Here is a 27,882-nt window from a genome sequence, read left to right on the forward strand (position 1 = left end):
TTTGCACTAAGTGCACTTAACACCATCAGTCCCTGACAGATTTCATTCATTACTTTGTTTTGTGCACTCAGACAAAAGTAATACCTCAAAAGTGATATCACAAATTTATGATAATATCCATTGGGGCTGTTTACTTGTATTCACGTATTATTGCAAGCTATTAACACAGTTGCAGCTTTTAATTTGCAGGTGAAGACAAGCAACAAATAGGATTAAGAACCTCATTTGTCCCAAACCAGCATGAGGATGAAGTTCTTGGAAGCTAGGTTTTCAACTGGGAAGAATGTAGTCAAATCAAATCCACACTTGCCAATACTATATTTTGTGTGTGGCTAACCCAAATCTGTATTCGTGGTGCAGTAGGTTCTTTTCTTTCATTGCTTGTGGGATGGAGGAGTCACTGGCCAGGCCAGTATTTATAAGACCATCAGAAATAGGAACAGGTGTAGACTGTTTGGCCCCTTGAGCCTTCTCTGCAATTCAAGAGGCTCCTGGCTGAATTGACATTTTTCACAATCACTTTCCTGCATTTTCCCCAGAGTTTCCTGATTGCTCAAGACTCTGTCTATCTTAGCTATAAATATTGACAAGGACTCTGCCCCCACAGCTTTATGTAGCAAGGAGTTCCAAAGATTCCCAACCATCTGAGAGAAGAAGCTGGTGCCCCTTTATTCTGATGGGTGCAACTCTAACACTCAAGAAGTGTCACTATCCATAACGAAGCAGACCACTTGATTAATACCCCAATTTATGCTCTGTGGTCATGGATTTTCCCATGAGGAAAAACATCCTCTCAGCACTTACCCTGTCAAGTCCGTTAAGAATAGGATATGTTTTGATGAGATCACCTCTCTTTCTTCTAAACTCCAGTGAGCAGAAGCCCGCCCTGTTCACCCTTTGCTCATAAGACAATCTCTCCAAACCTGGGATCATCCTAACAAAACTTCTGTGAACTGCATCCAATGAAATGACATCTTTCCTTAAGTAAGAGGACTAAAACTAGTCACAGTACTCCCAGATGTGGTCTCACCTGCGCCTGTACCTTGAGAAGGTGCTGTGAGCTGCCTTGAACTATTGCAGCCCATGTGCTGTAGGTGGGTCCACAATACGTTCAGGAGGGAATTCCAGGATTTTGAACTAGTGACAAAGAAACATTGAAATATTTCCAAGTCAGGATGGTGAGAGGCTTGGAGGGGATCTTGCAGTGTTGGCATTTACGTGTACTTGCTGTCCTTATCCTTTTACATGGTAATAGTTAAAGATTTGGAGGGTGCTGTCGAAGGAGCCTTGGTGAGCTTCTGCAGTACAGCACGTAGATGGTAGACACTGCTCCTTCTGACGTTAATGGTGATGGGAGTGAATGCTTGTGGTGCTAATCAAATGGGCTGCTTTGTTTTGGATGCTAACACTTCCTGAGTGAGAGCTGCACTCATCCAGGTACGTGGGGAGAAATCCATCACACTCCTGACTTGTAGATAGTGGACAGGCATTAATGGAAAACTGAAAATTACAATCTGCTGATTTCTTGAAGCCCTATTGAAGGTCATGGCAGAGAGATTAGAATTAAACTATTTGAGTAAGGACTGGAGGTGGATGAGTGCACCATGGATGTCCATAGGAAGGGGAGGCATGAAAGATGTTGTGCTGTGAGATAGACCTACCTACTCATCACCTACCTACCTCTGTCTACCTACTGTTGGTCTCTGAGGAAGAGATTTCCGTGTACTAACAAGTGCTAAGAGAAAATAATTCTCCTCATCTCCATCTTTAAATGGAAATGCAATTATTCTTAAATTGTGTCCCCTAGTTCTAAACCTCCAAAAAGGATAACATCCTCTCAATATAATCCTGCTGAGTCCTCTCAGGATCTTCTGAGTTTTGCAAAGATCACTTCTTATTTTTCTATACTTCAGAATAAGGGCCCAAACTCTTTAACCTTTCTTCATAAGATAAGCCCTTCATGCCAGGAATAAACGTTCTCTGATCTGCCTCTAAAGTAATTATATTCTTTCCCAGTTAAGGATACCAATGCTATACACAATACTCCAGATCTGATCTCACCCACAACCTGTACAGCTGCAGTAAAACCTCTCTAATTCCATATTACATTCCCTAATTGGCAACATTTCATTTGCATTCTTAATCTTTTGCTGTACCTGCATACTAATTAATTTGATTCAAGTACCAGGACTCCCAGGCCCCTATGGACCACTGTATTCTGCAATCTCTCTCCATTAAAACATCGACAGCTTTTCTGTTTGTCCGTTTAAAATGGACAAGTTCACATTTTCGTACATTAAAGTCCATCTGGCAGAATGTTTCCCGTTTGCCTAACCCATCTATATTCTTTTACTGCTTTTCAGACTCTTTACCTCCCACTGACGACTTTTTGTACTTATTTTGATATCATCAGCAAATTTAGCTACCATACATCCTGTCCCTTTGTCTACGTCATTGTTGTAGATTGTAAATAGCCAATACCCCAATAACTGATCCCTGTGGCACTTTATGAGTTAACTACAGATTGTGAAGCAGGAGGAATAAGGTAAAAGACTGTCCCATTTGGTCATTTGCTGACATTGGCTTCTCTTACCTGGTTAACCTGGCAGGATACACTTTAATCACTTGGATTCTCACACTCCTACGTAAAACAGCTGTTGATTTCATCACACAAAAACCTGCATATTCAAGGAAGGACCACAAATACCATCTGATGGGCTTCTGAAAGAGCAAGCCAAAATAAAAGTCTGTGGGAGGAGAGCAGGACATTAGTGGATGAGTTGTTTGGCCATTTCTAACTGCCCACTCAATTTCTGCTTCCGTACAAAAATTTAATTGATTCTTACTGTACTTTGTAATCTTTGTTACAGTGTGCAGTCTGCAGATCAAATTAAGAATGTTGGATTAGGCAAATAAGTTTTGTAAGATACATTTTCATCACCAAGTTGCCGCTGTATGTTTATCTGTTTTAGCTGAGGATTAGCTAAAATGAAATGAGATATTTCAGAGTTTCATTATAATTCTGTATAGAGGAACGTTTTCAGTTCCACAGCCACCCTCTGCAGGGTCTGCACAGATTTTGCAGCATTTCCTTACACAGTGGCTACTATGGTCTGCATTAGAGTGGCATTCTTGACTACAGTAATTGCTGAAGAACATATACTTGTGTAGCTGTGATATGTCAATTCCCAGAATGTTGTTAGCAGCCAATAAATTGAAAACACCTGAAGGTCTACTCCAAAGTCACTTCCATCATCTATTTGCTAACATTTGATCATGGATATTCTGCGCCATGCTTCAGGCATGTCATTTGTTTCACAGATAATGGTGTCTGCAAAACCCATGGTGGAATGCTTTTCCAATGACATTCAATATGATTGCAATTGTTCACTTTTGTTTTGTGTTTCTAACTGATTTGCCATTATATTGATTGGATTGATGGTTTTAATCATATCTCCATAAACTGGTCTCCTCTTCTTTATATGTATGTTGTCTGAAAGCACTTGACAGGTCTGGCAATATCCATGGACAGAGAACCAGAGTTAACATTTAAAAGCGATGACAGGCCATGGACCTGAAATGTTATATCTCTTTCTCTTTCCACTGATGCTGAGCCTTTCCAGCATTTTATGTTTTCATTTCAGATTTCCAGCTTCTGCAGATTTTGCTCTTGCCTATGTCTGACATGTTGCGGATCCCTTGCATGGCCTACTTTTTGAAAATCTAAAGCTTGGATTTTCAGTGCAGGATCAGGACCAACCACCAGAGGAATTCTGTTCCCTGATCCCACGGCCAAGCTGTGTCACTGTCTGATACTATTTTTAAACGTTATTTTCTCAATGGCAGGTTAGATGTCCCCGGTTAAAGAGTTAGCAGTAAAGACAAGCAACAACCCTGCTGGGAGTTGCCTCTACCTTGTCAAACTGCACTGGTCAGAATGTCTCTGAACTCCTGGGAAATAGCCAACTTCAAAGCCAGCAGTTTGAGTTCCATACTGGAGTAATTCTCCAAATTCCTTTTATTTGGCTCCAGACTGTGGCTGGCATAAATGATCACTGCTCCTTACTGCGACCAATCTGTGACAGCACAGCGTCTAGGCCAAAGAGACTGATGTTATTTTCCAGTATAAAGGGCAGTTGGACATCTGGGTAGCCAAAGGTAGGTAATAAAATAAGCTTTTGCTTGAAAGTACAAAATGAGTCTTCACACACTCAGGTCCAACTCACTCTAATGTTCTGTGAACTATCTCACTTGGTACACCCTTTCCCAAATGCTCCTATGGAATTCTCCAATTTTCTGAGCAAATGGTGGAGTGGGGGAAGCCAATTGTACATAGTCTTACACAAACCCCCTATAGTAACCAGCTTGACAAAGATATGCACACAGTTCCCTTCTGCCTTAGGCAGGGGCTACCCCTCTACCTTCAATGCTGATGCTTTAAGTTGGAAGACTAATCGCAGGAGGGAACCTATGTAGAGTTTGCACATTCTCCCCATATCTGTGTGGGTTTCCTCTGGGTACTCCAATTTCCTCCCACAGTCCAAGATGTGCAGGTTATGTGGATTGGCCATGCTAAGTTGCCCATGTAGTGTCCAGGGTTGTGAAGGCTATGTTGATTAGCCATGGGAAATGCAGGGTTCCAGTGATAGGGTGATGGGTGTGTTTCTGAGGGATGTTCTTCAAAAGGTCAGTATGGGCTCAATGGACCGAATGGTCTGCTTCCACAGTGTAGCGATTCTATGATTTATATTGAAAGAGGAACTGAGACAGCTTCAGTTGATTGTTGTGGATAACTAGACTGCAGCATTATTGGAAGGCCCAGAACCAGCTAATGGAGAACTCCAAACAGGCATGGAAACTGTTGTGGAAGTGGATTAAGGTGTCCACTCTGAGCTGGTTGACAGGAAGGAGAGAGAGAGATAAAGCAATGCATTCTTCTGGCAACCTGAAATGTCGAGTGTTGGTAATAGTTCATGATAAAAGGGCATTGAGTGGCAGAAAAGATAACTGCCCTGACCAGAGAGTAGTGTGATAGACCTGGGATGGCTGTTGATATCAATGACTGCTGTTGAAATTGTTGACAGGTTTACTTTGGCCAAAGTTGGGAAGTGATTTCACCCTAGCTTGGATCCACGCTTGCCTGAGGTCCTTGCAATGGTTTTTGCAATCCATGACCCAGTGTTATTGAGACTGAGCATATTCTTGTGCTCATGGTTGTCTCTACCAAATTCACACAGGCCATTCCCTTCTGTGACCAACTATAGCCAGAGTCTTAGTGTGTGATTGGTTTGTCTGTTTGACTGTTCCATTTCAAATTCACAGTGATCAGGCAACGAATTTTGTGAGCTAGATTCTATAATAACTTGGCAACTTCACTGACATTGCCGAGAGCCATATCTTCCTCTATCATTCAGAGGGTAAGGGACTATACGAATTATCTAACTGTACTCTGCATGACCATTTGTGTACCTTACCTCCTGAGAGTAAACTAAAGTGGCTGAGTACATTCTGGAGTTGGTTTTACTGTAATAGCATACCACACTCATTCAAAGTCTATTCTCCTCACTATGTCTTCTTCGGACAAGACTCTGTAACTCTTGTGGACCATCTGCTTGGTCTCATGAAACATTCTGTTGGAGATAGCCAGGTCCATTGAGGTAGTGTCCAATAGAACTGGGAGACAAATGCTGAAAAGAAAGACAGTGAATGATCACAATATTGACAGGACTGATCTTCTAATCAACACAAGAACACTTCTCCAAAATTGGAATATTAGTCCAGGATATGTGGCATCGTGAATCCCAGAGAGTCTTCAACTGGCCAGACACAGATGGTCATATCTGTGTCATTGAGGCAATAGCTGGAGCACAGCCTCAGTCAATGGAACACGATGGTTGGGGGGAAGCTGCTTGATGTTGCAAGTCTGGTGGAAGATGCAAAGCCAAGTAGCTCTCTCAGAGATGCTAAAAAACCTGAAGCATTGGCTCGAGTAAAGTGAGTTCGACAATGATGAGGAATCCTGGAGTGATCTGTGTGTTGTGAATCCAGGAGGTGCATGCAGAGTGGGGATGTCAACTCCTGCCCTGCGAAGTGGCGCGGGGAGGGCCTTCTGGGGGACCAAAGCTGGAGCAACAAGCACCACCGATCACACGCCTGGAGACTTAACTGATCTAAACCCTGAAATAGGTGACCTGCCACAGAGATTGGAAGGTACCAGTTCAGATGAAAGGCTAAGAAGGTGTTTTTGATGTTGGATATCACCCCAACTCTTACCATTTGCCCTGATTGGTAATCCACAGGAGAATGCTGCCTCTAATGTGGACTAACGTACCCTAGTCACAGTTGGTGGAATTGAACCAGCTGATTATGTAGCTGCTTAGCCAATTGTCACTGTGTTCATTGTGCAGTTGCCAGGACAGCGAGTTTCAAGCAGATAACATTGTACCTCCAGCAGCAGGTAGTGACAGTGGTGAGGGGGCACTGAATACAGGAGCTCCACCAATGTGTGGCAACACCGAGGGACGGCAACCAGGCAATCCAGGCAATGACTGGATTCTTACTGGAGTAAAATGTTGCTTTGAAGGAAGCACCACTAATGGAATTGGGAATAGATTGACGAAGGCTTTGTTAATGCACTGTCGCCCACAAACTCATTCCCCATACATATTGGAAGTATTTCCTCATTTATCCTTACTTTCCCTTGCTACTTGTAATGATCTGATGTCAGTGGAAGAAGATATCCCATTTTGCATGCTCTTTGGGCCTTTGTGTGTTCAAATCTCATGCCATGCTTTAATATTCTTTCATACAAGGTTAGAAAAGGTGTTACTTGTGAAGCAGAGTAGTGTAGCTGTAAGTTCACAACCTCTTTGAGGGATGTGTTTGGCGCAGTATTGATTCTTGTGGGTCTGTGAAGTAGCTTTGAACTCTGGGATTGCCTTATACTGAAATCAATAAGTGATAAATAGTCTAAGCAAAGCGGTTGGTAACTCATGCGTGTGCTTACAATGTTTAGACAATCTACAAGATACCTGAGCTCCTAAAGGTGGCTTATTTCTGATTTAAATCTCTCAGTGGTATTATATTTTAAACATTTTTATGTTTAAAAGGTTCTGAAAGCTCATTGGATTGCTTTGTTTAGAGAAAGCGCTTGAGTTTGTGGATTATCTACAGCTTTTCAATGGAGATTTGCAAACTTAAATCTCATATTGGATCTCCACTATCTATTGTATTTATGCTCTTTTTTGAAAGCTGAATAAAGTCACTTTTGGCATTTTGTTTGAGGGAATTAGAGAATTCAACAGAGTCGACCCCAGACAACCATACTGTGAGAGTGGATTGTTATTTTAACAGAAGTCATTACCTCCTAATTAGTTCACAGTTTTGATATCCATGTTACATTTATTACAGACTATAAATAACTAAATATGTTTGAGTTGTTGAGAAAGAAGGTACCCAAGTGAGTTTTGAGTTATTGGCTGTTATGGAATGATCATTAAACAATTTATTCCAGAACACACAAACAGTCAACAGATCTCTTGTGCTATTTTTTTCTCCCACTGGGGAACATTGTAATCAAGCAAGGTCACATCTGACTATTAATTAAAGTGTTCCAAATACAAATAAAATTAAATAGAGATCGAAATTTAGTCCTACTTTTAAGAACTTGTATACATAAGTTCATAATGTAAAACAATTGTTTATTTATTATGAACATAAGGTCTTATTATATATTATCAGAAGTACAAAACATATTCTAATGAAGTTGATCTTTATTGAGTATTGCAAATAAAATCGTAACATAACAATAGTTTCATACAGCAGAAGAATTTTGTTCTATCTGTTGCCGGTACTTTTCTCATTACCCATGGTGCACTTCCAATGTTACTCAATCCCATTTAGTTACAACTTAACCTATTAAGGTTTCTTATTCCATCTCCTATACTAGTAATCAGTTCTACATATTGATAATTCTTCATTAGAGTAAAAAATGTGAGATTAATATAAATAATAATACAATAGGTATGTTTTCCACTGTCAGGAATTGGTTTATGAGAGTGCTTTCAGAATTTGGGTAGCAGTATTCACCATAACAGCCCAAAACTACTGCAGTGTAAACCAAATTCAACCACTACTGTCCAAAAGCAAAAACCATTGACATTATTAAAAGACTGGAGTACAAGTGTCACTGATTTTTTTCTTAAAATACAACGTAGAATGTAAGCCTGAAAAGTATAAACTCTGGGGCGGCACGGTGGCTCAGTGGTTAGCACTACTGCTGCACAGCATCAGGGACCTGGGTTCAATTCCACCCTCGGGCAACTGTCTGTCTGGAGTTTGCACATTCTCCCCGTGCCTGCGTGGGTTTCCTCCGGGTGCTCCAGTTTCCTCCCACAGTCCAAAGATGTGCAGGCTAGGTGGATTGGCCATCCTAGATTGCCTGTAGTGTGTAGGGATGTGTAGCTTAGGTGGGTTACAGAGGGAATGGGTCTGGGTGGAATGCTTTGATGGTCAGTGTGGACTTGTTGGGCCAAAGGGCCTGTTTCCACACCGTAAGGATTCTGTGATGTGACCAATAAAATAATTTTTGGTTTGTTTTTAAACTTATTTATTGGACACAGGTGTCACTTGCAAGACTGGCTTGGATCACCAATCCCTCAATGCCTCTGAGAGGGTGTTGGACCATTTCACAGTGTAGATAAGAATCAACTACATTGATATAGATGTGGAGTCATACATAGGCTAGATCTGATAAAGACAATTCTTCATTCAAAGATATTGGTGAGCAAGATGAGTTATTATGACAATCCACTAGTTTCATCATTGTTAGTACTAGTTGTGTATTCCAAACTTAACAAAAACAACTGAATGTAAATTCCCCAGCTGCTGTGCATCGACTTGAACTCCTGCTTCCTCATCATCAATCCTCGCTTCAGGATTACTAATCCAGTAACACATTCACTATGTTACTGTCCCAGATTATGTAGGGATTTTTTAAATGCTTTTATGTTGTTTCAGTGTCGTAGTGGCGATGTTTTCAACCTCTTTATTACATCTCCTATGCTCATTATAAAAGAGATACATTTTTTCTGCAGATGCCTTCAGGCAGAATCATTCATTCATTCATCTTGCTTTGTAACTCGGTCTTTTGCTTGAGGAACACAGTATCATCGAATACCAAGTGATAATTGTTTCTTTTCCATTAATTAACACACTTAAAACAGGAAAAAATGTGCAACATCCCAAAGTTTAATAAGCTCTTGCTATCAGGGTCTTACAGAATACATGAGAACTGTTTCACTAGCTTTTTACCTCAAGGCCCCGAGTTCAAATTACACCAACAAAATGAAGATAATGAAACTTCTCATTTTATTAGATTAGTTCTGGCAATTGTATCCTTGCCTTCACACGGTTGATTATATAAATCTGCTGTGAATTTGCTTCTTATTGATCCAGGAGTAGCAGCCTAGAAGAGCTAAAAGTGAAGTACTATGCTGGGTGGAAATATAATAATTTATAAAAATTTATTCATCCAGGGAGTGTTAGTGTCGCTGGCTAGGCTAACATTAATTTCTCACCCCTAGCTACCCAGATAGCAGTTAACAGTTAACCACATTGTTTTGCGTTTGGAATCACATCCAGACCAGACAGGTAATGTTGACTGAGATAATGGGAACTGCAGATGCTGGAGATTCCAAGATAATAAAATGTGAGGCTGGATGAACACAGCAGGCCAAGCAGCATCTCAGGAGCACAAAAGCTGACGTTTCGGGCCTAGACCCTTCATCAGAGAGGGGGATGGGGGGAGGGAACTGGAATAAATAGGGAGAGAGGGGGAGGTGGACCGAAGATGGAGAGTAAAGAAGATAGGTGGAGAGGGTGTAGGTGGGGAGGTAGGGAGGGGATAGGTCAGTCCAGGGAAGACGGACAGGTCAAGGAGGTGGGATGAGGTTAGTAGGTAGCTGGGGGTGCGGCTTGGGGTGGGAGGAAGGGATGGGTGAGAGGAAGAACCGGTTAGGGAGGCAGAGACAGGTTGGACTGGTTTTGGGATGCAGTGGGTGGGGGGGAAGAGCTGGGCTGGTTGTGTGGTGCAGTGGGGGGAGGGGATGAACTGGGCTGGTTTAGGGATGCAGTGGGGGAAGGGGAGATTTTGAAACTGGTGAAGTCCACATTGATACCATATGGCTGCAGGGTTCCCAGGCGGAATATGAGTTGCTATTCCTGCAACCTTCGGGTGGCATCATTGTGGCAGTGCAGGAGGCCCATGATGGACATGTCATCTAAAGAATGGGAGGGGGAGTGGAAATGGTTTGCGACTGGGAGGTGCAGTTGTTTGTTGCGAACTGAGCGGAGGTGTTCTGCAAAGCGGTCCCCAAGCCTCCGCTTGGTTTCCCCAATGTAGAGAAAGCCGCACCGGGTACAGTGGATGCAGTATACCACATTGGCAGATGTGCAGGTGAACCTCTGCTTAATGTGGAATGTCATCTTGGGGCCTGGGATGGGGGTGAGGGAGGAGGTGTGGGGACAAGCGTAGCATTTCCTGCGGTTGCAGGGGAAGGTGCCGGGTGTGGTGGGGTTGGAGGGCAGTGTGGAGCGAACAAGGGAGTCACGGAGAGAGTGGTCTCTCCGGAAAGCAGACAGGGGTGGGGATGGAAAAATGTCTTGGGTGGTGGGGTCGGATTGTAAATGGCGGAAGTGTCGGAGGATAATGCGTTGTATCCGGAGGTTGGTAGGGTGGTGTGTGAGAACGAGGGGGATCCTCTTGGGGCGGTTGTGGCGGGGGCGGGGTGTGAGGGATGTGTCGCGGGAAATGCGGGAGACGCGGTCAAGGGCGTTCTCAATCACCGTGGGGGGGAAGTTGCGGTCCTTAAAGAACTTGGACATCTGGGATGTGCGGGAGTGGAATGTCTTATCGTGGGAGCAGATGCGGCGGAGGCGGAGGAATTGGGAATAGGGGATGGAATTTTTGCAGGAGGGTGGGTGGGAGGAGGTGTATTCTAGGTAGCTGTGGGAGTCGGTGGGCTTGAAATGGACATCAGTTACAAGCTGGTTGCCTGAGATGGAGACTGAGAGGTCCAGGAAGGTGAGGGATGTGCTGGAGATGGCCCAGGTGAACTGAAGGTTGGGGTGGAAGGTGTTGGTGAAGTGGATGAACTGTTCGAGCTCCTCTGGGGAGCAAGAGGCGGCGCCGATACAGTCATCAATGTACCGGAGGAAGAGGTGGGGTTTGGGGCCTGTGTAGGTAATGTTGACTGATTTCTTTCCGCAAAGGACATTCATGAATTAAGTAGATATTTATGACAATCAACCATAGTTGCCATTAGACAACCTTTTCATTATGGATTTTTATTGAATTCAGATTTCACCATCTGCAATGTTGTGATTTAAACCAATGCCCCCAGACCATATGAGGCTCGGGGTCTGGATTTCTAGTCTAGTGGCATTACGTCTATGGCACCATCTCTCCAAAAACTATAAAAGCTGAGAAAAGCAGAGTCTTGTTGTAGCTAAGGGGATATTTGTTTCAGCAAGTTAAATGATCACAATTTATCAAGTCTATAAGCCACAGTTGGTGAAGACTACTTTTCTCTGTTAGAGGATACAGAAATGTCAAAAGCATCACTCTTCACAGTTCAGCCTGATAGCATTGCCCTGCTGACAGGGATTGCTTGATAATTTATAAAAAGAAAATTGAAACCTTTGGCAAGAAAGAGTGTCCAAATTTTGTGCAATAAATGAGGTAATCATGATTACAATGTTCTGTAAACTTGTTAATATGAATTACTTCAATCAACAGCCTACAAAAGCTCTGGCTTTAACTTATTGCCAGCTATAATCTTGATGGATATTATTGGTGGGACGAACAACCAAGGAGCAAACATTACTCTCACTGACATGATGTTGTGGCCATTTTAATTCAGGACGTCACTTAAAAATGCAGAGTGATGGCTCTCATGGTCCACGTTCCAATCAGGCAGCCCACCAAATATTTATGTCACTTCTGGGTTTAACAGTGTTTAAAGAACAGATACACCTTTTAAAAGCAAGATTGCTTTCCTGTTTTGCAGTTACAATGCTGCTTTGCAGCTTCATTTTACTAGTCTGTGAACAAACTGTAGCTGCCACAGAAAGAGAGAGAGATCAGTCATTCTTCACGTTCATCATGTCCCTATCTTTATTCTTTCTTGTTTCTCCCAGACCTTTCAACACATTCAGTATGTGCATAAAACTCACACAGTTCCACTGATCTTCTCAATAGCTAAATACTCATTGACACACTCTCTTTCCTCCTGTAGAATATTACAGCCCAAAACATAAAAGAAAGAAATACGACTAGAAAGGAACAGAGCATCAGTGCCTTAAGCCAAACAGAACAGAGAGTTGTGAATGTCATTGATCTGGATGCTCTGATCATCAGGAAGGAGAGATTGGTAATGTATGTGAGCAGGGTGTCAAAGTATTACTTGTAACCTTTCATTTCCCTCAGCAAAATACAGCAACATTTACTTCTACCTGCATCCAACTGTCTTTGCAACATTGGCCCTGAGTTCAAATTACACCAACTAAATGATCATAATGAAATTTTTCATTTTATTAGATTAGTTCTGGCAATTGTGCCCTCGCCTTCAGACTTTTTTTTATATATGGGCCCTTCACTGAGGCAAATTACTCTTCAGCTCAAAACCTTGTGAGAGGAACACCCTCTAAAGCATGCATCATTAAATCCTCAATCCATCCGTGGTAACATACTACACAATAATACTCCATGTAGGTTAAATACAAGGTTAGATGTAGGTTGGGATGTTACATTCAAAAGTGCCTGGATTTGGGGAGGTAGTAGATATTAATGACAGGAAAAAAAGACTGTGCTGCAGGATGGTGATGATAATTTACATAATCTGGTCCTGTCTCCACAGATGCTGCCAAACCTGCTGAACATTTCTAATGTTTTCTGTTCATTTATTTCAGACTTAGAGGATCCACAGTATTTTGGAGTTATATTAATTTGATACTTGAGGAAGGAAGTAGACAATGGTGATTCTTGAGATGAAGAAAATTTAGCCTGTTACAGTAACAAGAATGTCATCCATTCTTGAAAACAAATTGTTTCCATTGATGGAAGTCGTAGAAAGGGATATATGACCTTTCTAACTGATATTTGCAACCTAGTGTGTGTCTAATAATTGCTCAATTTTGGACTGCACCAGGCTAATGTTCGAGTTACAATCTACCATGCATTATGTGATCAATATCACGGTTGTGAAGTATTGAAGGTAACCCATTATGAGCTCAGAACATGAGTCAATTGCAACCTTTTGTTGGATAAATGGATATATCCCATTAAATAATCAGTTCAAGTAGTACCAACTCATATTGTTGAAGGTTCCACAGAAAGGAATTTTCAATGGTAGATATGCTTATACAAACAGCAATTCTTGAAAATAGTACTGTGGAGAATCAGCAGGCAGGACCTTCAATATCAGTTAATGAAAATTTCAGCACAAGGGAAATACTTTTAATTCAATTGAAATAACAAACCAATCTATTCAAATAGAGACTACCAATGTAAGAGTCATGTTAAAATAACAAAGTATAAGAACCCTAGGACTGAATTTTGGGCTACAACAAAGGTATGCACATAACTATTGCTTTAGCAGTGCTAAATGCCAGTCAGACCATTCACTTGTCAGGAACTATCATTAAAGTTATATTTGTACTGAGGCCCCAGAAAAAAAAATTACTGCCAAGAACAGTGAGTACTTAAATTGTGTATGTTCAAGCAGGGAGATGATTTCAATGTGGACTTAAAAGTCAACAGACAATAAAAAATCCAGGTACAGCTTATAACAGCACAGGGCAGGATTAAACAATGCAAAAACAAACACAGCAGTCGCATTGTTGATTTTCCATACAGGTTAAGTTACATCAGGAGACAAAAATGAATACTGTTTTGGAAAAGACAGGGGACATCAGAAATATGATTACATTAGATCACCTACAGTGTGGAAACAGGCCCTCAGCCCAACAAGTCCACGCTGCCCCTTGGAGCATCCCACCCAAGCCCATCCCCCTCTAACCCACACACCCCTGAACACTATGGGCAATTTAGCATGGCCGATCCACCTAGCCTGCACATCTTTGGACTGTGGGAGGAAACCGGAGCACCCAGAGGAAACCCACTCAGACGTGGAGAGAATGTGCAAACTCAGCACACACAGTTACCTGAAGCTGGAATTGAACCCGGTCCATGGTGCTGTGAGGCTGCAGTGCTAACCGCCAAGCCACTGTACCACCCTTGAACATGTGACTATTAAACTCCTTAGTATCTGTAGTTGTACATCTTAAACAGAAGATGGAGTTTTGTTTTTAGGTTTAATTGTTCCAGAACCAAATAAACAAGCAGAACCATTGGAAGTAAGGGACTGTACTGAGTCAACATTTCAGGCCTATCTCAAGAGGACCAGAGAGATTCTGTTTACTATGGCAAATGCTATTAAATTGGTTTAGTGTAAAAATAAACTTTTCACTTCACCATCTAAAACTGATGTCTGACAATCAACAACCACAAGGCTCAGATAATATGTTTTTTTAAGAATGTGCTTTATAATGGCAAGTTTGGTAATTTCTCAGAGGCTGAGCTATCTGAATGGATAATGGTGCTTGTTATTCAACACGTGTTTGAAGTTTTCCAAAAAGACCTTTTGGCTCTAGCCATTTTGACTCTCTGCATCAATCGCAGGCCCATCATGCATAGTCTGTGTTTACGGCCACCTAGCCAAACTGCCTACCTATGCTAATATGTTTCAGAGATAGTAGGGACTGCAGATGCTGGAGAATCTGAGATAACAAGGTGTAGAGCTGGATGAAAACTGCAGGCCAAGCACCATCAGAGGAGCAGGAAGGCTGACATTTCAGGTGTAGACCCTTCTTCTGAAGAAACTTATCCACTTTACCATGAGTGTTTATTTTCCACCATAACCTTTAATGTGGCATCTTATCAAGTGGCCTCTGGTTTCCCTTTATGACCAATGCATGTTACTCCTTCAATAAATTGGTCAAACATACTTGCCCTTTAATGAGACCAGACTGCATCTTCCTGAGGCAAGGACCAGGATGAACCTATAATGCCAACTGTCATGTTTGCAATCCAGCAGAAATGTGCCGGAAGGAGTATGTTAAATAAATCTGTATGAGATTATCAGTTGAAACGTATCCAAACTTTTCTCCCACCTATCTACTCCTCCCATCTCATTGACCAACCCCCACCCCCATTCCCACTTCCTGCCTCCCTTGACCTGTCTGCCTTCCCTCAACTGACCAACCCCCATCTCAGCTCCCTACCTACACTCACCTTTACTCACTTCATCCCCACCTCCTCAATCTGTTTGTCTTCTCTCCACCTATCTGCTCCTTTATCCACCTTCCATCATCACCTCCCCCTCTCTCTATTTATTTCAGAGTCCCCTTCCCCTCCCCCATTTCTGAAAAAGCCCAGACCTGAAGCAACAGCTTTCCTGCTTTTCTAATGCTGTCTGGCCTGCTGTGTTCATCCAGCTCCACACCTTATTATCTTATTCCAAACTATTTAATCTGTGCTGGCCTTCAACTGGGCACAGAGTATCCGCCAGCCAGGGAACATTCTTGTAAAGCCACTGGCTAACCAGGGAGATTTTTATTGGCTGAGCTTCCAAATGTGCATGAGATGTCTGCAGCTACCATTTAATTTGTGAACCCCAAAAAGAATTATGGTTGGTTCAAAGGCATTGGGTATTAATTGGCTCAATAACGACCATAATTGATATCCAGCTGATGTTGGCTGCAAATCCTGCAATAGCACTTTTGCCTTCAGACTAAATTGGGGGAGGTTTAGCTATCACTGGAGACTGACACAGGACCTCCTTAATAATTAAGCAAGTCCAGTCATCATGGCTCCCTCTGTGAGAGGCTGCATAATGTGCAACAAGATTACAAATTGCCATGGGAAAGATGAAATTTAATTTGAAGTATGATAAATTAAAAGTTTTTAATTTTAAAAGGCCAACTTGATGATCATTTAAAGTTATAGAGATTTAAAATCTTTGTCAGACTAAATTATAATTTTCCCATTTATTTTACCAAATCCAAAACCAAATCATTAAATATAGTAGTTCAAAGTTACTTTGAAATATTTCACCTCTTGTCTGTAATTGCAGCTGAAGACAGCTACAAATACCCTTCTTCAAATTCAATCGGCAGTATTTTTTATACCTTACAGCTTCAAAATGTGGGGAATCAAATATTTCAGTGGTGACATGGTAGCTTTTACTATGTAAATGATACTATACGAATGAAAGCTGTTGTTGTGCTCTCATGCTGTAAAACCCGGTTCATTCAGGCACTGTTATGCTGTTCTCATAAAGGTACCTCTAAATGTTCAAAGACTGTCATGTTATGTACCTTGTGGCAATATTTATTGTTATTAATATATTGTGTAGTTGCTAGATTTTAGCTTTTGATTGCTGGAGGCTGCCTAAACCCCTAAAGAGCAGTTTATAAAATTTTGCGTTTGAGACTGAGAAAAAGAATTACTATTTTTATTGGGGCTTGACACTATTACAACACTGGGAGTTGTGAGCTCTAAGCAATGCTTTATTTTCTGTACTTACAGGTTCTAAATGAATAACAATGGTTGGATTGAATTGTTTGCCTTACAGGGCACCTGTGTCAGCCTACTACAAAGTCAATACTAGCTGCATCCTGTTTGCATAGTGGAGAAAAAGCAGTATCCCCATGTTAGGAGCTATTTTTAATACATTCAGATATAGGGCAGCAAGGTATTCATTTTATTTGGTAGTGATGTTTGAAGCAGCATTGCTGCAGTACTGGATACTGATTAAAGACTAAGTGCTAAAATTGAAGCTTTTCGCATCAACCCAGGTGAAAAAAGAAGCAGAAGCCCTTGAAAAGCCTGTCATCAAAGTGGTTGACAAAATGGATATGGAACAATGGCTTCCACATGTGAGTCCAGATCAAGGGGGCATATATATGTATAAAACATAACCACAGAAGATGGAGTTCATTGCCACATAGAATGGGAAATGCAGATAACAGTAAAGTATTTAATGGGACAGATAACGGGAACTGCAGATGCTGGAGAATCCGAGATAACAAAGTGTGGAGCTGGATGAACACAACAGGCCAAGCAGCATCTTAGGAGCACAAAAGCTTTTTTTTTTCTGATGAAGCGTCTAGACCCAAAACATCAGCTTTTGTGCTCCTCAGATGCTGCTTCGCCTGCTGTGTTCATCCAGCTCGACACTTTGTTACCTATAAAGTATTTCATGGATTGGCTTGATTCATCCATGAGGGAAAGGATCTGAAGGAATTGTATGTAACATAAACATCAACCCAAACCGCTTGAGGATAAAGACCTGTTTTAGTTGTCAACATTCTATACTGTTGTACATCTAAGAATTTTTTTCATGCTTTGGGTCAAAGGACTCTTCTTTGGGACCGAAGGAGGCTGGAAAAGAACATTTTTCTGTTTTGCTGTCAAAGGTGGAGGTGGAACAAGGGAACTGTTCTGCTCACTCCCCTCCCCCAGCTTTGGAGAGAGTATAAGTCATTATTTTCCACTTCTCTTAGTCTATGAAGAAGATTCAATAGACTTGAAACATTAACACTGTTTCTGTTTCCACAGATGCTGCCAGACTTGCTGAATTTCTCCAGCCTTTGCTGTTTTTATTTCAGGTTTCCAGCGTCTGCAGTATTTTGATTTTATAAGATATTTGTGCTTGAATTAATTAATTAAACTGTCTCCATTGATTAGTTGGAAGTTGCTGCTAAGTCTCTGAGGAGATCTGTGGATATAGAACTGTACTGCTGTGGAGAGGGTGTGTATTGTGTGTGTATGTACTGCAAATGGGTTCCTTTATAATGTTCTTTAGGATCCTGCCTATGCTTTACTTCCCAGGAGTGCAAAAAACAGCTATCATTGATGCTTAGTGGGCCCAGATCAAAATACATTAGGCAGAATACCTTTCCAACCAACCCATAGCCAGCTATGAGGTGCGTAGGAAGGAGAGACAGAAAACATGCCTGTATAAAGAGGCAGGAGGGTGCCAAGTCGAAACTGTACCACCTTCCTGAGTCTGGGGCAGGAAAGCACAAGGGCATTCATTACATCTGGAGAACTGTTGAGAAATGTAAGATCCACTTAAGAGATTCTCCTGCTGCTGCTTGTATGTAACCAGATGTATGGCAGGCATCTCAAGCCTGTGGGCAAGCTGGCAGGTATATCAGCAGCCTCGTTAGTGATCCCTTCTACTTCCGTGGTCTATGTCCGACATAGAGACCTGCCATTGTCATGGGGTGTCCATGAATGAAGGCCCCTGCCCATCTGCCCTAAATACTTACATATTTCCCTACCTCATCCCCTCACTGACACCTTCTTGTCTTGCCCCAGTGAACCCACTTTACCACTCCAGACTTCAGCCATGATCTTGTATTCTGGGTCTATTAAAGTGCTAGCAGTGACCACTTCTCCTGGTGGGGCTGGGGAACTGCTCATCATTAATTGGTCAGCTGTTCTCGAAGATGGAACATCCACCCAGAAGCTGTCAAGCCCCTGACTCCGTGATAATGGGAACTGCAGATGCTGGAGAATCCAAGATAATAAAATGTGAGGCTGGATGAACACAGCAGGCCAAGCAGCATCTCAGGAGCACAAAAGCTGGCGTTTCGGGCCTAGACCCTTCATCAGAGAGGGGGATGGGGTGAGGGTTCTGGAATAAATAGGGAGAGAGGGGGAGGCGGACCGAAGATGGAGAGAAAAGCAGGCAAGTGATGGTCAGTTGGGTTGAAGAGTTACAGAATTGCCCCTGTAGGGTCACCACTGTTTCATGAGCCAGTGATTGAGCCTCTTGCTGTATACATTGATTCCATCTCTTGTATTCACTGACACACCATGAGTAGTGTTACATACCTACTAGTATATTTTAATAAGACAAAAATCACCAGTCTATCTGAATTTTACTTTCAAAGCAGCAAAAATAATAATATGTCAGTCCTGGAGCCTTGATTTGTGGTGTCTTGGGTGAAAGAATTGTTTCTTTAAACTGCTTGCTCTATCCTATACTTGAGAACTAATGTTACCTACATAACAAACTGCCCCGCAGATTCATGAGAACCGTGATGCTCATAGCACAAGTTATTTTGATGGAAATTTTAAACCGGGCATAGGTATTACGACAAAAATGGAAAGGTCAGGTACATGAGGAAAAATACACCGGTTTTACCTGCAGATAGTTCATTCAACTTAAGTGTATAGGATAAAAAAATTAATATTTTCAAACCAATGCACTTATTTCTTGTATTCCTTAAAGTGGTTACTGTCAGAATTGAAAAAAATATTCCTTCCTTTGAAATGACATGATGGGGATGGCACGGTGGCTCAATGGTTAGCACTGCTGCCTCACAGCATCAGGGACCTGGGTTTGATTCCACTCTTGGGCAACTGTGCAAACTCCTCACAAACATTCTCCCTGTGTCTGCATGGGTTTCATCCAGGTGCTCCAGTTTCCTCCCACAGTCAAAAGATGTGTAGGTTACATGGATTGGGGTTATGCCAAGTTGCCCATAGTGTCCTGAGATGGGCAGGTTAGGTGGATTAGCCATGGTAAATGTGCGGGCACAGGATAGGTTAGAGGGGCCAGTCTGGGTTGGATGTTCTTCAGAAGGTCAGTGTGGACTCAACAGACTGAATGGCGTGCTTCCACACTGTAGGGACTCTAAAATGCAGAATAATAGATGAATTTTTAGCAGTAAGTGTAACAATCCAGAGAGTTATGGCCCATCAAAGGTGTGCTAGAATAATTAACGATAGCAACTGCAGCGTCTGTGTTTTGGACAGAAACTCATAAATAAAAACTTGTGCGTTCTGATGTGTTTATAGTGTTTCTGCAGCAGATCCATAAATCAGACAAATGTGTCTGTCATATATATTTGCAGCCACTGTGCAACAGTCATGTTGTTAAATTTAATGTAGTGTGGTAATATTTTATGCAGTTATACCTCATTATAATTGCTTCACAGCAATATCTTTCACATTTTAAAAACTGATCAACAAACTTCATGAATATAAAATTTAGTGTGTTTACGGTATGAAGTCTAAAATTTTGAATCACAGTCCATAAAGTGACTAAACAAGGATTGGCACTTCAACTATCTGGTTGTAACGCTGCTGGAGTATTGAACTCTTAACAAGGGCACATGGCGTTAAATACGAGTCTTGACAAACCACAGATACCAGTTTGCTCATATTACTTGAGTCTCAGTGAAAAAGAGAGAGAGAGAGGTCTACTGCTTAAGGCTCAATGTACTTTTGTACTGACTGTACAGAAGAATAGGCTGCACCTATAAGAGCTTGGTTTCAGAAATTTACTTTCCAGTTTATAGAATCAAGTTTAATTTTGAGTTTGATTTTTAATACAATCTGGACTTAGTTTTTCGCCTGATTACTTAATTCTATTTTCATTTTCACAGACTTTAAAACATGTCTTATTCTTTAGGCAATATAAATTTATTGAATAATAATTTTAGTTGCATTTTTTTCACATTGAGATTAACAGCTACGGCGTACCTGACCAACGTGAAAGATGGGCTTTAATTATTTCCTAAGAGTTAATATAGTTAAACTTGATGTTGCAATATGAGCTTCCTTCCTCTTATCATTATGGAGCAAAATATAACGTCTGCATTTAATTAATGCCACAAATCCATCATCTAGAAAGTGCTATTCGGTTTTAGTCACTTTTTGGTAAAAGGCCAACTTCCCTACTCAGCTCAGGTTCTGATCTGACATTTGGGCTTTGTCTTACTATCTCAACAAAGTGTGGTCAGACACGAAGAATTTGGATTTGACTTGTGCAATCCCTCTCTGAAGCATTGTTTTCCTGTTTTGACGCTTCCCATCTTACTGTGGACAGTGCGTTTCATGTGTGTAGCTACAAGAATGCTCTGCCACTCTCACCGTTGCCTGCAACATGTTCTCTCACTCACTCTTGCTCCCGCCAAACTTTCCCACCATGAATGCTGCATGTGCATTCTGGTCCAATTCATGAGCTGGTTGTCTAACCCTGAACGAAATGTCCTTGTAAAAGCCTATAAAATGCTGGGTTGCACTGCACCTTGCAATGCAGATCTGTGCTTCCTGAATATCCCGCAAGTGGATCAGAGAAGTGCTATGATGCTTGTAAAGGGTTAGAAAATGTCGGATGCCAATATCCGTGAATGAGGGGTGCATGTGGCTGATGCCCATGGATTGTGCCCTGTGATGCTGTTCCATACTAAGCAACATGGAGGCTCCCCACAGCCAATGGTGGCCTGAAGTCATCAGGCTCTGACCTCCATGATGAGAATTCTCAACATCCAGTGTGGTCAGTACATTTGGTAAAATAGGAACCTGAATAGTAATGAGGAAAAATGTGCAGTTAAGAAGGTATTTAGCAATGAATAATTCCCTTTAATTGGCAACTTGCCACTTTGACACTTTGCAGATGCATTAAAGATGTAGCAAGTTGTTCCTGACATCAAATTGGTTCTTCCCAGACTATTCTTGGAATTCTGCCACAAAATTTGCTATAGCCCATGTCACTCAGACTTGATAGCGTTACACCTGATGAGGAGACTGGGATAACAGATATGTCCCCTTTAATTTTCTAAAATGCAGATTGACACCGACAACCTGAGTTTAATTCTGCGCTGATGCAGGTTTTTCCGGAAGGATCCTCCTTCTTCACCTCTTCCCTTGCCTGATGCCTGGTGACCCTCAGTTCAACCAACTACCATTACTAGTCTTTTTCATGAAGACTAGTGACAAGATTAAGGTCACTTAACGTTTCCTTGTTCTGCCTTTCTCCACCCAAGCCCTTGTGATATCATCAGATTGGATGGAGTTCCATGCAGTCTTCAGCATTAATCCTTTCATAACCATTACCTTATATGACAAAGAGGGCAAGGAGGTGATGCATCTGGCTAGGAACTAAGGCACTGCCAGCTGTTTTTGCAACTGTTTGGATTATTTAGAACTTTAAAATGAACAGAAATCTTTTTTTATTTTGTTCCGTATTAGCTAAGATATGCACTACATTGCTTATTTAACCAATCATTTGACTAACTATTGATACCGTTCCCAGCTTTATTGGTAATGTGCATTGTCTTATTTAGATTTTTGAAGTACTTATTTCTGAACTTTGGGCAACTGCAGAAAAGCTAGCATTTGCTATCTACCCCTAACTGTTCTTGAGAAGATGATGGTGGGCTGCTCTTTTGAAGCATTCTTGTAGCTTGGATACACCCATGCTGTTTTCAGAGAGGGAGTACCAGGATTTTGATTCAGGAGCAAGAGAGAAGTAGTGATGTACTTCAATGTCAGGATGGTGTGGGACTCAAAAGGAACATGAAGAAATAATTGTATTCCTACAGGCTAGATGTTGCCATCCTTTTAAGTAGGAAAAGCTGTGGATTTGGGAGGAGCAGTCAAAGAAACCTTGACCAGTTTCTGCAACAAACAGCAAACACTGCAGCCACAGTGCATGGGTCGTAAAGTAAATGTATGTTCAAGTTGGTGAGCAACATGTCTTAAAAACTAGGCTGTTCTAAAAAGATAGTGTCAAGCTTCTTGATTATTATTGGAGCTGCACTCATCCAGCTAAGTGCACAATATTCCATTGCACTTATGTGCGTTTTGGTAATAGAAACATTTTCAAGAATCAGAAGGTTAGCCACTTGCTGCAAAATTCCCTGCTCTTTTAACCACAGCATTTGTATGGCTGTTTCAGTTATGTTTTTGGTTAATTGATATGAAATTAATAGTAGGGAGTTTGAATAGTGTGCCTTTGTTTGCCAAGTGGAGCTGCAAAGGCCATGATTTAGGCTGTAGCTATGAATTGTTACTCACCTCAGATGGTTTTTGCCTTCAGTATGATTTGTCACTTAATAAAGCTTAGATTTTATTCATTTTTATTTTGATAGGTGAGCACAGTATTTTACATTTCCTCAACTCATACCTATAATCAGTACTGTAGTAATCATTTTGGTAATTTAGCTAATTTTGCAGTATACCCATGACTCAACTTTACTTGAAAGAACTAAAGCCATGGAATTTATTTTCCACTAAGTGGAACACCAAGGAGAATCATTGGCATTATAGGTTAACAGCATTAAATAGTTGACAGATAATTTTCTGTTTTGTTTGTCATTTTTCTTCGGAGTTAATATCGCTTCTGTTACAAATTTGAGGCAATCATTTCTTTGCAGCAATTGTTTTGCCTCCAACAATGCTTTGTTCTAATTGCAGGGAACATCTGTTGACTTTCTATCTTGCATCACAATTTTCAGCAATCCATTTTTTATAATGTTTTGACAAATGATTTTCAAAGCCCATCAATGTAGTTTAATTATACTCTGCTTCATTTATTTGAATGGCAGTGTATTTTTGGCAAAGCACAGTGCACATAAAATGTTGCAGGGTGTGGAAAAAGCATTTTTAAGTAGCTATCAATCAAAGTACATATTCAATAATATCTGTAACAAACACCCACTAGAATTTTCTAATTTCAGCGTTATCTTGAGTGGATCCTTAGTAATAGCATTAGCCAAGACATTAACTATGCCTGAAATGTTCCTGGAGTAAATTAGAAACATTCTGTAACCTCTCTTGACAGCTGATATATTGCGAGTGAACTAACAGCTAGCAACATACTTGTTCAGTTTACATTCTGATGAGAAAACATCACAATTGCATTTCATCTGTGAATTATCTTTTCCAAACAACAGAAAATAAGTGTGAGAATAAATAATTTGGAAGCATTCTTTGGACAGGGCAGGGTAGGTAAACAAAACAAAAATATAAATCTGTGTTTTCCATATTAAATTATTAAGAATAGTAGTATATTTTTATTTGAGCTTAATGATACATTTGCAATGCTTTGCATTTGTGTATTCCGTTCAATTAAATAACATGATCTGAAAAGGTTTTGCAGCAGGGAAACAAACCGAATGGTATTGAAAATAGCATTGGTACTCGTTAAACGTGCAGTTGAAAATACGAGTTTTGAGGTTACCTTTAAGGGATGGTAGGAAGCAGTAAGGCAAATAGGGTTGGTGGATATGTTTCAGGGAGTATACTACAATGGCAGGAAGTTATGTCCCTGAGGGTGCCACCAAGAATGTCGGGGATTACAATAGTTGGATGGAGCAAGCGTGAGATAACACCTTAAATAAGGACAAAGATTTCAAATCTATTAAATTAAGTAGCAGGAACCGAGAGGTTTTCAATGAGAACAAGGATAATAGACAAGAGAGAATTTCTGCAAGACAGGAAATGGGTAATGGAGTTTTTGACTAATTGGATTGATGTCAGGTGCAGTATGGGATGTTGTTCAGGAACATATTGAAGATGTGAGTCTTAGGGATAACAAATGTATACATTAAGGTTTTCAGTGGAGGGAAGAGTGAACACAGGCTGTGATGTGGAGGTGAAAATATTGGTAAAAAGTTCAAAGCTTAGCTCCTGGTCAAAACATTATTTTATTTGTATGCTATCTGTGTTTTACCTCAGTAAGCAAGCTTCCAGTGTTCATTTGGAGCATGTTATCTTTTAATCAAGATATATTATATAATAATGGAAAATGGATTATCGATATTCAACTTCTATGATCTGATTTTAATATCTGACACCTTCATGAGCTCTTCGAAATTATAAATAGTGACCTAAATGTCTGCTATGACCACCTCGAGCGCATGAAAATAAGGTCTTTAAACAAGGAACAGTCTGAACCAAACTTAATATTGTGTAAAATGGCACTAAACTCCGATCTGTATCTCCTAGCTGAAAATATGAAGAAATCTCTCTGTGTCTCTCTGTTTGCCGTGCGGAGTTAACCGTCTTCCACCTACTTTACTGTGGAAATCCCCAGCTGAAGGAGGAATAAAGCACCTTTAAAGACAGTCAAAGGAAAAATTCTCAACTAGTGAAAGAAATAGTGCATCGGATCTTGTGTCAACAGCAAAAAAGAGGAATTGAAAGGAACAGAAGAAAAACTCATCAAATCATGTGGTTCAGTCTTGATGCTGATGATCTGTGTTTCCCTGATCTTTTATTTCCTTATCCAATACCAATATCCATGCCTTGTCTGTCTTTTGTGAAGGAGGGGAATTAAAGAAGGGATAGAGTTTAAGTTGTGGAGATTTAAGTTAGCAATTCATATTTCTTAATTTTAATTAATTAATTGACTTGTAATAAACAGTTATTTTCTTAAGAATCAAAATCTAGTGAGTGTTCTGTTTTAAACTGAATTATCAGTCAGGGAAATTGAGTACTTCAGATATTTTAACTGGATCTTTCACATTTATAACAACTACAGTAATATTGGGGCTTAATTTCCAGTACGCTACATCAGTGAGTCGTGATGTCATTCTAACCTGGTCTGGTTTATGTGTGACTCCAGATCATTAGTAATATATTTGACTCTGAATTGCCTTCTTAAGTAGCCGAGCAAGCTATTTAGTTATGCACAGTTGAGAGGGACGTGACCTGGGAGTCCTTGATGTTGAGTCCAGATCCCATGAAATCTCAACGCATCAGATAAAACATGGGTAAGGAAACATCCTGCTGATAGTCACATGCCATTCACTCTCAGTTGATGAATTGGTACTCCTCCATGTTGAACATTTGGGGGAAACACGGAGTGTCACAAGAACACAGATGTACTCTGGATGGGGAATTTCAATGTCTATTACCAAGAGTGGCCCAGCAGCAGCATAAGTGATTAAACTGTCAAGACCTAAAGCACATAGCTGATAGACTAGGTCCTAGCAGATGGTAAAGGAACCAAGAAGCAGGAAAAGCACACTTTACCTATCCTAGAGATAATGGGAACTGCAGATGCTGGAGAATTCCAAGATAATAAAATGTGAGGCTGGATGAACACAGCAGGTCAAGCAGCATCTCAGGAGCACAAAAGCTGACGTTTCGGGCCTAGACCCTTCATCAGAGAGGGGGATGGGGAGAGGGAACTGGAATAAATAGGGAGAGAGGGGGAGGCGGACCGAAGATGGAGAGTAAAGAAGATAGGTGGAGAGAGTGTAGGTGGGGAGGTAGGGAGGGGATAGGTCAGTCCAGGGAAGATGGACAGGTCAAGGAGGTGGGATGAGGTTAGTAGGTAGCTGGGGGTGCAGCTTGGGGTGGGAGGAAGGGATGGGTGAGAGGAAGAACCGGTTAGCGAGGCAGAGACAGGTTGGACTGGTTTTGGGATGCAGTGGGTGGGGAGGAAGAGCTGGGCTGGTTGTGCGGTGCAGTGGGGGGAGGGGACGAACTGGGCTGGTTTAGGGATGCAGTAGGGGAAGGGGAGATTTTGAAACTGGTGAAGTCCACATTGATACCATATGGCTGCAGGGTTCCCAGGCGGAATATGAGTTGCTGTTCCTGCAACCTTCGGGTGGCATCATTGTGGCACTGCAGGAGGCCCATGATGGACATGTCATCTAGAGAATGGGAGGGGGAGTGGAAATGGTTTGCGACTGGGAGGTGCAGTTGTTTGTTGCGAACTGAGCGGAGGTGTTCTGCAAAGCAGTCCCCAAGCCTCCGCTTGGTTTCCCCAATGTAGAGGAAGCCGCACCGGGTACAGTGGATGCAGTATGCCACATTGGCAGATGTGCAGGTGAACCTCTGCTTAATGTGGAATGTCATCTTGGGGCCTGGGATGGGGGTGAGGGAGGAGGTGTGGGGACAGGTGTAGCATTTCCTGCGGTTGCAGGGGAAGGTGCCGGGTGTGGTGGGGTTGGAGGGCAGTGTGGAGCGAACAAGGGAGTCACGGAGAGAGTGGTCTCTCCGGAAAGCTGACAGGGGAGGGGATGGAAAAATGTCTTGGGTGGTGGGGTCGGATTGTAAATGGCGGAAGTGTCGGAGGATAATGCGTTGTATCCGGAGGTTGGTGGGGTGGTGTGTGAGAACGAGGGGGATCCTCTTGGGGCGGTTGTGGCGGGGGCGGGGTGTGAGGGATGTGTTGCGGGAAATACGGGAGACGCGGTCAAGGGCGTTCTCGATCACTGTGGGGGGAAAGTTGCGGTCCTTAAAGAACTTGGACATCTGGGATGTGCGGGATGCTACACCTGTCCCCACACCTCCTCCCTCACCCCCATCCCAGGCCCCAAGATAACATTCCACATTACGCAGAGGTTCACCTACACATCTGCCAATGTGGTATACTGCATCCACTGTACCCGGTGCGGCTTCCTCTACATTGGGGAAACCAAGCGGAGGCTTGGGGACCGCTTTGCAGAACACCTCCGCTCAGTTCGCAACAAACAACTGCACCTCCCAGTCGCAAACCGTTTCCACTCCCCCTCCCATTCTCTAGATGACATGTCCATCATGGGCCTCCTGCAGTGCCACAATGATGCCACCCGAAGGTTGCAGGAATAGCAACTCATATTCCGCCTGGGAACCCTGCAGCCATATGGTATCAATGTGGACTTCACCAGTTTCAAAATCTCCCCTTCCCCTACTCCATCCCTAAACCAGCCCAGTTCGTCCCCGCCCCCCACTGCACCACACAACCAGCCCAGCTCTTCCCCCCCCCACCCACTGCATCCAAAAACCAGTCCAACCTGTCTCTGCCTCGCTAACCGGTTCTTCCTCTCACCCATCCCTTCCTCCCACCCCAAGCCGCACCCCCAGCTACCTACTAACCTCATCCCACCTCCTTGACCTGTCCATCTTCCCTGGACTGACCTATCCCCTCCCTACCTCCCCACCTACACTCTCTCCACCTATCTTCTTTACTCTCCATCTTCGGTCCGCCTCCCCCTCTCTCCCTATTTATTCCAGTTCCCTCTCCC

The sequence above is a fragment of the Stegostoma tigrinum genome, chromosome 11 (assembly GCF_030684315.1).
Source record: "Stegostoma tigrinum isolate sSteTig4 chromosome 11, sSteTig4.hap1, whole genome shotgun sequence".
NCBI classification, from domain to species: domain Eukaryota; kingdom Metazoa; phylum Chordata; class Chondrichthyes; order Orectolobiformes; family Stegostomatidae; genus Stegostoma; species Stegostoma tigrinum.